This window comes from Sminthopsis crassicaudata, chromosome 3, assembly GCF_048593235.1.
Source record: "Sminthopsis crassicaudata isolate SCR6 chromosome 3, ASM4859323v1, whole genome shotgun sequence".
NCBI classification, from domain to species: Eukaryota; Metazoa; Chordata; class Mammalia; order Dasyuromorphia; family Dasyuridae; genus Sminthopsis; species Sminthopsis crassicaudata.
In genome coordinates this window covers 116,614,102-116,627,048 of record NC_133619.1, presented here as the reverse complement: position 1 = coordinate 116,627,048, position 12,947 = coordinate 116,614,102, and the positions used below count along the sequence as shown (strand labels likewise).

The 12,947-nt window shown below is 33.6% G+C and overlaps 1 long non-coding RNA gene across 1 annotated transcript; it reads right to left on the bottom strand.

Annotated features, from left to right (window-relative positions):
• Positions 1-515: 515 nt before the first annotated feature.
• Positions 516-4,837, bottom strand: LOC141564895 (uncharacterized). Its single transcript, XR_012488789.1, has 3 exons — positions 4,758-4,837; positions 670-810; positions 516-572 (listed from the first exon to the last, which is right to left on the bottom strand). It is a non-coding gene; the product is annotated as an uncharacterized LOC141564895 (long non-coding RNA).
• Between the last annotated feature and the right edge of the window lie 8,110 nt (positions 4,838-12,947).

Here is a 12,947-nt window from a genome sequence, read left to right as displayed (position 1 = left end):
AGTATTTTATCTACCACACTTCCTAGACCAAAAACATCGTTAAAATAATGAATTCAATAAAATATTAAAATAAGTTCTATGTTTTATCTAAGCTTTGTATGTTCTCCAGTGTCTGGAATTTTTGTTGTTGTTGTTAAATTGCTTTTCCATCATGTCCAACTCTTATGATCCCATTTGGGGTTTTCTTGGCAAAAATGCTGGAATGGTTTGCCATTTCGGTCTCCAGCTTATTTTCCAGATGGGAAAACTAAGACAAACAGGGTCAAGTGACTTGCTTAGGGTCACACAGCTAGTAAATTTCTGGGATTGGATTTTAATTCAGATTTTCCTGACTCTGGGCCCAGCATTCTATCTACTTCATAATCTAGCTATCTCTCTGCAGCCAGACAGAATCAATCTAATCCTTCTTCCACATTCTGAAAGCCCTTTCTGACTCTGACACATAACAGCTATGTGACCATGGACAAGTCACCCAAGACAATCCTATAAAACTTTAAATTATAAGCAGTTACTAACCTGCATGAGTGAAGGGAGTTTCCATACCAGTGATGAAATCCTTGATCCAGGAAATCCTAATTCAAAACAAAATAAGGCTTTAGACTGGAAGCATTTTTAAAATAATCCTAGAAACAGGATTTTGTTGCTATTGTTGTTAGCACATTATCATACCTTTTAACTTGTTTTAGAAATTTTAGAATCTCTATTTTTTTAAATAATGCTTTTTTATTATGATGATGATTAGTTGTTGTTTTCCCAGACCCCAAACCTCAGCATTCTATCCTTTGCAGTTATGACACAATTGATGGGAACCTGAAAAAACAAAATAGTCAATTTAACATAGCAAAAAATTACTGGGATCTTCTTACAGCATAGCACTGTGCAAGACATTGTGATAAATGCAGAAGAAATAAAAGATCTGTCTTTACCTATTGCAATTATAGGATCAATAAGACTTCCAATATGAAATGATTAAATAAATAATAAAAAAGTTAGCATCACAAAATAAGTGACAGATCACAAGAGCTGAGAATATTTGGGGAAAGTACTGATTAATATGGGCTGGATGGGGGAGATGATCTTATGAAGGAGGATAGCTTTTGATGAATAGATAGGAAGGTTTTGGATAGAGAAAAGGAGAGAGAGTATCCTCTCTAGAATATGAAATCCATAATTCTAGGCTGAGAAGTCTAACTGTATGAATCATCATTTGGAAAGAATAAGATCAGAGAAAATGTTTTGAGAATTAGAGGAAAATAATGCTATTTTATAAAACAATTTTTTTAATATTTTAATATTTACATTATAAATATATGTATATGCATAGGTATGTATTTGTTATTTTCTGACAGCTAAGTAGCACAGTGAATAGAATACAGGGTTTGAAGTCAAGATGATCTAAGTTCAAATATGGCCTATTTGACCCTAATTGACTGTGTGACTTTGGACAAGTAACTTAATCACATTGCTTAAGTACCTCCCTCCCAGGGTTGTTATAAGGATAAAATAATATTTGTAAAGCATTTGGTAAAGCACTGGGGCAGCTAGATGGGGTAGTGGATAGAGCACAGAGCCAGAAGCAAAAAGACCTGAGTTCAAATTCAGCCTTAGGCAAGTCAGTTAACCACTTTTGCCTCAGTTTCCACATATGTAAAAATGAATTGGAGAAAGAAATGGCAAATCATTCTAGTATCTGCCCAGAAAACCTCATATGAGATCAAAGAGAGGGTAACAACTGAAGGAATAGAACAACTGTCAGATAGTAGGTACGGTATAAGTGCTTATTCTTCTCCCCTTCCTACCCCACTAAGTGAAAAATATCACTAATTTGGGAAATTTTAACACAGAAGTATTATTGATATCATGGAAGGTTTCACAGAACAAAGTTTGGGAAATAAGATACTCCCTGAGGTGACATGTGTGTGAGGGAGAAGGGTTGACGTAATGAAAAGTGCACTTTAGGTAGATAAATCTGGCAACATTGCAAGATGAATTGGAGGGGCTGAGATGCGAGACAATCCAGTTAGGAGTTTATCAGATTATTCAGGTCTGAGGTGATGAGAGCCTGGATTAGACCACTAGAAATGGGAGAGATTAAACACTTAATCATTTACTGCCTTTATTATTAGTTATCTTTTCCTTTGAGAGGTTTCATTTTCCCAACAGAGGAGGGATCTCTGAAAAGTCTTTGCTTGCCCTTCCCCCTAGCCTAATACATAAATACATATTCATAATAACTTCTAAATACTTTATTAAGTAAAATTCAATTATGTCAATGAACTGGCTGATTAAATTGGCTATGGGAAATGAAGACCAAAAATAATGAAGGACTGGAGTGTTGAGCCTGGATGACTGTATTAATAAAGATACTATGAATGGGAAATCAGGATAGAAGATGTTCTAGAAGAGATAATTTAGTTATGTTCCTATTTAGTTTAAGATTACACCAGCTATCAAAATGGAAATGCCCAGTAGTCTTTTGGAGATATGAGACTGGATCATTCTCACAAAATATTTTGATTCAGATATAATTTTTCATCATCATATAAACTTTCCAAAAACAACACATAACATCATCTATCTTTCTGCTGAATAGGATGCTTTGAATAATATATCATAAGAATGAGCCCCAGAATTTCAGCCATAATTTCAGTTCTATGGACATAAGAAAAAAAGTTAGGCTGAAATTTATACTTATTTTTTAAAGTTACCATTGTTTGTTCCAATTTATAAGTTTTCACTCTCATTATTTCAATTCCAGTCAAGATAATTTTATTAAAATACAATTCCTTTACTCATACACACTCCTCCCTAATCCACTTATGTCTTTCTTTGTTGACACCTAATATAAATATATCAGAAGATTATCAGTTTAATTTTTATCAGTTATTCCATTACAATGCAAGCTCTTTGAGTCTAGGAATCACATCATTCTTTGTACTTGTATATCCAGCAATAAGTACAATGTCTGGCACATATAAGTATTAAATTAAGTCTGTTCATGCTACTCTGATCAAGACAATGATCCAAGACAATTCCAAAGGATTCAATATGAAAGATATTATCCACCTCCAGAGAGAGAACTAATGAAATCAATGCAGAAAGAAGCATTTTTAATTTTTTTAAATTGTTTTATTTTGTTTGTATTTTCTTCACAGCACAACTAACATGGAAAAAAATGTTTTACATGACTTCATATGTATAATCAATATCAAATTGCTTGTCTACTCAAAGAGGGAAAAGGACAGGAGGGAGGAAGATAATTTTTTTTAAATTAGTGTTAAAAAATATTTGGTGAAATAAATCAAAATAATTATAAAAAATTTTTAAAAATTTAATGAGCCAATTATTTGATCTCTACAATCTGTTTAGATTATAAATTCTAAGAACACGAGGGACCACTTCTACTGATGCTGTTTTCTAAAGTATCTAGCATAGACTGAACACAGAGAGAGAGATGAAGAAGCTCACAATTAAATACAAAATTTTGAACTATTTAATAATAAATTTTTTGCCTGTATTTAGAAAAATTAAGTACTATTAAAATTAAAAATATAAAATTAAATCCAAAAATAAAATAAAATTAAGACAAAAGCATCAAAAATGTCTTAGGTATGAAATCTTTGGCAAATCTCTGCTTCAGTATCCTCATCTATAAAATAAATCAGTTGAACTTGAGGAACCCCAACTTCCCTTTCAACTCAAAATCTTTGATCTTATGAAAAAATATAGATATTCCAACTGTTTCACATTGAATTGCTATTTTTATGTGTTAACCCATCATGTTCAGTGCCTTACACATTCATTCCAACAAATATTTATGGTAGACAGAGAGCAGAAATTCTTTGTTGAATAAAAGAATGAATGTTATAAAATAATTTCTGCTCCTCATTCCTATTTCTCAAAGCAATCAATTCTCATTTATATGGACTGATTGTATATGTACATTGTGGTTATCTGTAGCCAATCCTATTTTCAACTTTTTTTTTCTGATATTATTACTCTTCTTATTTATCCACAGTAAATCTTGCTATCGACTTCCTTATGACTTTATCACCCCTTCCACTTGAGTAACTCCTTTGTTAATATTATCAGCATCTCTATTTACAACTCTGCTGGAGACTGGAGGTTCCATCCTTTAACCAAAATGTGTTATTTCTTATTCCAAAGGAAATGTATGAGCTGGACAGAAAGCAGGATAGAAGGAGGGGTGAGAGGGGAAAGAGAGAAATGCTTTTGCTTAGGCTGTTGCATTATATCATTTGAAAACTAATGTCACATCTCCCATTTCTCCCCTCATTATCACCCTGGCATGGAACGTGATGAATCAGGAAAGGTCTGAGTAATGAACCTAAGTAGGAAAGTAGACAGATTTTCAGATCTTCCTGAAATGGTGCTCTTGGGTTGAGTTTCATTACTGGGTTTGGAATGCTGGGAATTCCCTGAACATCTAACACACCTATATTCAAATATAAGCATTGAAAACATTTTACAAAGACAAATAAACATTAGTTTTGTTCCACAGATGATATTATGCATTGCTCCTCTCTCCCAACACAAATAATAAGTTGAGAGTATTAATGTAGGATCAGAGAAATGGCAGAAATGAAAACAGCTATTATAAAAGGGTTAATGAAATGGAGTAAGCCATGACTGGGTCATTCTGGACTAGTGGCTAGAACATGGGTCTGAGAACATTTTCTCTGCTGAAACCCTGAATAATACTTTGTCCTCTTGAAAGTCAGTAAGTTCCTGCTTACCTCCATTTCACTGTCTGTCAGATGAGAACAACATGTTCTTCCTTCTTCCTAGCATGTTGTGAAGACTAGTAAGATAGTATCTTAGGAACACTGGGAAAAAAAAAGGGAAAAAAAAAAAAAAGAACAGTGTAAACATGATAACACCATTAGGCATATATACTGCACATAAAACCATTCCAAAACCTCCTTCATCATTTGTTCCAAACATCTGGAAAATTAAGAAAATGTTGCCTGCATTATGAGTAATGTTTCTTTTATCACCAAGTTTGCCCAAATCACAGATTCTACCCTCACATGAATTTACTGGATTTCAGCTGGAGCTGCTCACACCAGGAAGAGATGCCTGTGGTTTAAGAGTTGACCAGGACTTCTCAAAGGTCGCTCTTCACATATGATTTTACAAATACATTTAAGCTTAAGATTTGAAGGAAATAGAATAACATAATTTGAGGGGATTCTGAGCCCCCTCCATCCTCATTCACGTTTACCTTTTAGGATCCCTAGCTTTCTCTAAGGCTAAAGTCAGGTACCATACTCTCTACATAAGACCTCGATTCCATCCAGGTGTTAATGATCTTCCTGGAACAAAATTACTTCATATGTGTTCACCTATGCATGTTACATTCTCCCTAACCTGTCCTCCCCAACATATCCCTTAGTATGATGTATGTTTCTTAAAGAGCAAGGACATCTATCTTCCTCTTGTCTTTTTAATCCGATTACCTCTAATGGTAGGTTGCACATAGTAAGTATTTTATAAATGCTTGTTGGATTAGATTAAATTGAATCCCAATTTCGTATAATCATTAACACCTTAAATTAAAGTATTTCAAAATGTATCTAAATGAGCAAATATGACCTCCTGATATGTGTTTCAGCCATAAGGGCTGAGAAAATTATGGAAGGGTAATTAAAAACTTAATGTCAAAAGTACAAGTTTCAATGAGGGATGACTGTTACCGCCATGCTCTTTTTTTTTTTTTTTTTTAAATTTTCAATGCACAAGCATTTATCTTTTTGTCCTTTTCTTCTCTTCCTCCCCCCAATCCATTTTTTCAAGAAAAACAAAAATTTAGGAACAAATAAGCTAATAATAAGCAAACAATTCTCACATTCAACATTTTACAAGCAATTGAGAACAGCCTATTGAGGGAAGCGCCTTTATTTTAAATAATTCTGATATTGTCAGGAATTACAATGTAATTTATCATTCCAGTAAGGGGAATTGAGAGGCCCAGGGTAAAGTTTCCCCTGCTGTATTTGCCTGTGGAGAGAAAACATTCAGGTCTGTTTGGATGAAACCTTTCTTTGTTTCAAAGTTTAATGGACCTTGCTCCTTTAATTATCCCTTCTCTCTTTCCTACTCAACTAGTTTTTCTCCTCTATTTATGAATGTGTACAGATCTCTCCTTTAAAAAAAAAAAAAAAAAAAAAAAAAAAGAATCTTCCCTTGCTCCTGCTGCCCTCTCCAGTCACCATATAATTTCTCTCAGTTAAATTTCTCCAGTAAACAATCTATACTATAAGCAGTAGCTGCTACTTCCTCTCCACCCATTCTCACTTTAATACTCTGTAATATGACTTCTATTCCTTCAACTCTACTAAAAACTGCTATTTCAAGTGTCTAATGACCTTTATAATTGTCCAGTTGAATGGATTTTTCTTTTTGAATAACTGAATAATTTACTACTGTTGACCATCCTTGCTGAATTTGTCTTCTCTCACTTTCACCTCTCCTAACTTTCTTATCTTTTTCTATCACCTGCTATATTGGTATAAAATCAAGAGCCATTCAGCAGTAGGTCAAAAGACATGAAAAAAAAAAAACTTCAAATAAAAATTATAAACTATCAACAATCATATGAAAAACTTCTCTCTTGATAATAAAAGAAATGCAAATTACAACAAAACTTAGATTGCATCACAAGGCAAGAAAATTGGTAGATACCAAAGATGTACATAGTCGATACTAGAGGCTGATAGTTGTAGCAAGGAAATGGTCAAACTATCCTGGAAAAGAATTTTGAATTACTCAAGAAAAGTCATGAAGCTATTCACATACTTTGACCTAGAAAATTCTACTACTGAGAAAAAAAAAAAAATCTTAAAAAAAAAAAAAAGACATTGTCGATGAACAAATTTGTTTTTATTTTCAAGTTTCTGAAAGGAATTTTTTGTGGTTGTTTTGTTTTGTTTTTTTTTACTCTCTCAAAAAACAAACAAAAAAAATCAACAACTAGAAAATCTGATTGAGAAATCTTTTTGTCCTGGTCTTTGAGAGACACATGTTGGAACATTACGAAATATCCAGTGTGGAGCAGTAAAAAGTGTTAGACTCTTGTCAGAGAACCTGGGTTCAAATTCTCTCCCTGTTATTTACAGCTAGGGCAAACTGTTTAACCTTTCTGACTCTGTTTTCTTTATCTTTGGAATGAGAAGGTTAAAGAATATGAACTTAGCTTTCCTTTCTAATCTTCAACTCATTAAAAAAAAAAAACTCCCCCCCAATTTTAGCAGTCTAAATATTCTTACTGGACCCCATAAAGTTGTTTTTTTCCTTCATTCTCTACTGCTTACCCTTGCTTTCATCTTCTGTATATGTCTTTTTAAACCCTAAATTGATTAAGAGTTTACTATGTAGCTGTTACCATTATTTTAGTCAATTCCACCCCCACTCCTTCTTCCTTATCAGAATGACTTTTCTTTGTGTTTCCAAAATTTCATTTGGAAAACTTCCCATTCCTGCTGGGCTAATTTTCCAAGCAGTATCTTAGTCCAGTGGATCCAACTTATTTTTTTTTCTAAATCCTCTGAAATCTTCTTTCCTAACATCTAAGGTACATGCAAGACTATGTCTGGATTTCCTCTCCTTTGTCATTTGCTCTCAGCATTTACATCATAATATTCGGGGGAGTGTCAGGCAAATGCCACTCATTTCATTTTCTTATTGTTCAATATTATGACTTAAAAGGATTGAAAAGAGCCCTGAACTTGAGTTTTAAAATGATCACTACCAAAATATCTTATTATAATTCATAATAGCTGTAATAAAAAGCAAAAAATAAATAAATAAATAATAAAACCAATAAAACGAATCCAAAAACCATTAGCAGCTCCATGCTCCCAAAGACTACTCAAAAATATCAAAAGAAGAGGTTTTCTTCCCCTCTTTTTCAAGACCACTTAGGTATCAGAGCTTTCTAAATTATATGCTTGGTGGCCACTTAATAAATGTTTATTGACTTGAAAATTGGTTTCTTATGCAATGTGCAAAGATAACTTCCTCCTAATTTTCAAAAAGATATGTTTTTCTTCAGTTTGGCATTCAAACCCCTTCTGAACCTCATATTCTATTAGCTCTGACCTATATTTCCAGACTGACTTCCCATTATTTTTCATTAGACACATTATGTACCATCCTAACCAGCTCACTTGTTCCCCATACATGAGATTTCATTTCCTGGCCTTTGCATAGAATGATCTCCCTGCCTGGGATGTTTTTCTCTTTTCAGCTCCACTTCTTAGAATCTCTTAGACATATTTAACCCTGTTTACCTCAATTTCTACATCTGTAAAGTGAACAGGAGAAGAAATATTTTAGTATTTAGAAGAAATATTTCCAGTATTTTTGCCAAGAAAACCCAAGGAGAGTCCCAAAGAATCAAATGTGACTCAATAACTGTTTATTTTTGATTCCTCCCTTTGAGAGCAGTAGCTTTCTCATTTTTCTCTCATTTCTCACAGGACTTAGACCAGTACTGAGCAAGAAAGAAGCACTTCTTAATAAATGTCTGCTGGATTGAATTGAATAATAGTTCACACATGTATATCACTTTAAGGTTTACCCATTTGATACTCAAAACACTGGTGGAATTTGTTGTTCAGTCCCTACCCTTTGCAACCTTGTTTGGGATTTTCTTGGCAAAGATTGTAGAATGATTTGCCATTTCTTTCTCTAGTTTATTTTACAGAAAGGGAAGCTAAGGCTAATCAGAGTGGCTTGTTCAGAGTTCCCACAACTAATAAATGTCTGAAACCAGATTTAAAGTTAGGAAGAGGAATCTTCCCCACTCCAGGCCCACTATCTGCTATATATCACACTCTCCACAGCATCATCTATCTGAGATAACTATGAGAGATGACTACTGCTATTATTCCATTTTACAAATGGGGAAATTGAGGCAGAGAGTAGTTAAATGACTTTTACACAATTGGGGACTATTTGAAGAAAGATTCAAACTTGGATTTTCCCAATTCTAAGTCCCTATGTTCTATACACGGTGCTGTCTAGCTGAATAATAGTAAACAGTTGGCCATTTAGGCAATTCAGCCACATTTCTTCCTTAATCTTTTATGAGTCAGGTAGGTGGCTTAACGATTAGATCATGGATCTGAAGTGAGAAAAACCTAAATAAAAATTCTGCCTCAGATATGTGACATTGAGCAATTCATTTAAATGTTCTTTATTTCCTCAACCTGGATAACAACATCACCTGCCTCCCAAGATTGTTCTGAGAATCAAATGCAGTAACATAAGCAAAGACCTTTGCAAATCTTATGATATTGTATAAATCTGACATTTTGAGTATTATTATTATATTATTATTATTATTATTACAAATAGTATACACATTTGCAAGAGAGAAGGAACCTAATCTGTAGCCACAAAATAGGTCCATATTTGACCTTGGATCTGCTTTTCCCTTGCCCTAATCAAGTGAACTAGTCACAAATCAAAATGATTTCTAACTAAGATTACATATTGAATGACTAATTCCTCTAAGTAACACTTTTGATGTCCTATCCAAGTGACAGATTTCTTTCAAAGAAAACCACTGTGAATACATATCTTGGGTTCTTTTTTGAAGCACTCCCAAATGTTAAATCAGTTCACCAGGTCACCACATGCTCGCCTAAAGTTCAATCAAGTCATGACATGTGTTGGTTTAGTTTAATAGCAGAACCTCTACAAAAATGCACATGAGACAGAATGTGCTGACAAAGTAGTATTATAGTTGTTCTCTGGAAGCAAATGCTATTGACTCTCTTAAACCCCCTCATTGGAGTTTTTATTATATCGCTTCTAGTCTAAAAATAATAAATGTTGTCATAAGTCTAAGAAAACTCTTTAAGAGAATCAATCCATCATTTTGATGTTTGACAGTAACACTGGTCAACAAGTTTTACAGGAAATAACAGGAGGTTGCAATATGGAGCTATGCTTACTCCTTGGGTTTATTTTCAGACTCTATGCATATTCTCTAATTTTTCTTCAAAATGGAAGGTAACTTGGAATAAATGTCACAGCTAAGAGCCTTAGGGTATAGTAGCATTTGGGTAATAATTTGTCACTGTTGTTCAGTCATTTCAGTCATGTCTGGTTCTTCCTGATCCTATTTGGGATTTTCTTGAAAAAGATACTAGAGCTGTTTGTTGTTTCCTTCTCCAGCTCATTTTACAGAGGAGAAAACAGAGGCAAATAGGGTTAAATGACTTTTCCAAGGTCATATATTTAGATTTGAACTCAAGGAAGATGAGCCTTCCTGACTTTAGGCTCAGCACTCAATTCATTTGAGCAATAATAATTGTTCACATTTCTACAGCACTTAAAAATTTGCAAAGTTTGCTTTTCTCACAACAAGCCTGCAAAGAAAATTAATACAAATATTAGTAATCCCATTTTACAAGAAACCAGAAATTCAGAAAAGGTGACTTGACTTAAGTCACAGAGTAAGTGTTAGAAATCTCAGCTCTTCCAAGACTCCATGCTGTAAAGGAATGCTCATTCACAAATTCATTAAATAGAATACCACTTCTAAATCTAATAGAATGCCATGGCTGTCTTAACGAGGCCTTAGAGATCTTCTAGGCCAAAGTTTCATGAATGAATGAGGAATAATTTAAAAATTCAGGAGTAGAGACCAAGGCTCCTATCATCACTCCTCATTGCTTTCTAAAGTCCTTTAGTTTGTTTTAACCACCATGTCTTAGAAGAAAGGCCCTTAGTGTTTATTACAAATGTCTTTATTTCAGAAGTCTTGTGGCATTATGGCAGGGATCCTGCTTCAGTTTTAAAGGATCTTATACTGAGGCTCGTAATGGAGATAGAGAGTTTTACTTAAATTAGCAAATTGGAGAGGTCATGTGGCTTGTGAATAGGGAACTAAATCTTAGAGTTAAGAAAACCTGGATTCAAACCCAGAATCTGATAAAAGCTGGCTGTGTAATTCTGAGCAAGTCACTTAATTTCTCAGTGCTCCTCACTCATTCCTCACCAGGAGCACCTTCCACTGATGGCAATTATGAGGATAGGAAGACCAAAGTGAAACAAACTCTGCCTGAAAGAGCTTAATGTTCTAAGACTAAATATAGTAAGTGACAGAAAATACTTAACAACCATCTCTCAAAAAAAAAAAAAACCACACTTTTAAATTTAATCTGCATCATTAACATTTTCTACATCACTTTCTTAAATCTAGGCAATTATTAAACAAAATATTATTTACAGCATTTGCCAATTTCTGAAGGATAAATGATCATCCTGAAAAATTAACACTCAACTCCAATAAGCCAGTATGATCTCTTTGCCTATATAGGTACATACAAAATAGACACATGGATAAAAAAATTATCAAATGAGATAAAATTTCTATGTGCCAGTACATACAATAAATGTTTGTTCCCTCCTTTATCATTATAATAAGGAGAAACAAAACCATCAATCAAGAATTCTCAAACATGAATCATCTATTTTTCTCTCTTGCATTAATCTACATTTTTTTCCACCAACTTTAATTTAGACATTTAGAGAGGCTTGGGGATCAAACAAATACAGCTTTTAACAATGTTCAATCCAATAGAAGAATCTGAAATTTTAAGATATTCCTTTCTGGCCTTCTTGGGTTAAAAAGTCATAAAGAACAGAGGGATGAAAGAATGAACATTCAAAGATTAATATAGAATAAGGGTAATGAATTTTGCAGATTGATAGCAAATATGAATTGCACATGGATCTTTTTATCTTTATGTCTATCTTTACCTTTGCATCTATATCCTGATGATATAAGAGCAAACATTAAAAAACATATCTTTATGCATTAGGCCAAAAAAAATCTAAAATTCTCAACTATACATAGTATATAATGTATAACTATATACAATGTATAAATGAATATAGAAGAAGATTCACAAAAGGCATAAGAATTGATGGTTTCCCATATCACTTGACTTAGAAGAATATTATACAAGAGTCTGAGATGAACTTAAAACCCTAAGGTGAAAAGCTCATTTTAGGGTGGTCCAGACCAACATCATAGACCAAGATTCTTTTTCCACAAAGTTATATCATTTGGATGAGCATGGGGAAATTCAGTTCTCCCAATATTTGGTCCATATGGTATCAAACATCCATGTATTTGGATTCAATTGGATATAGAGATGATATGAGGCATCTTTGGCTTTTCATTCTGAAGTTTTTACATTGTACAGACAATAAAAGTCAGTTAAGTATTCTTACTTGGTTACGGTTGTAACTGAGAAAAACATTTTCTAAAATATCTTTTTTGGCTACAGGAAAGTAAAAACCTCTTATATATGTTCACACAAGTATGAGGAAATAACTATAAAAGCAAACTCTAGATCATCAGGTCAACAATCTAAAGATAGGCTTAACCCATTCTCAAATGGAAAAAGCATGGAAGCACTGGTTCTCTGAATCACATCTCTCAGAAACACATGCAAGTTTTGTTTTGGCAGGGCAGGGGTAAATTGATTTATGGAAGTCAATAGATCTAATTTTCAGGCAGATTTTGGCCCAACCCTTTCATCCCTCCCTTTAACTTTTCCAAGTTTCTTCAATCGTATGAGAAGAAAGATGCTAAATAAATTTAAGTTCCTTACTCCATTATAAACTCTGCAACAACATGGAAATCATATCTTACTCATCTAATTGCCTCCCCTCCTCCTGGTGCTTAGAACAATATCTTGCACATAGCAAGTACTCAATAAATGTCTATTTAATGAATGAGTAGTGTAAATTATTGACTTTAGGGCCAATGTCATACACATCTTTGTGCAAATGTTGTAACCTCGTGACCCCAAAGGGAAAGGTCTACATTTTAATCCTGCAACACTGAGGTTTGATGGATGACTATTCAGATTATTAGGACAACCATTGTATAATCCAAAGTG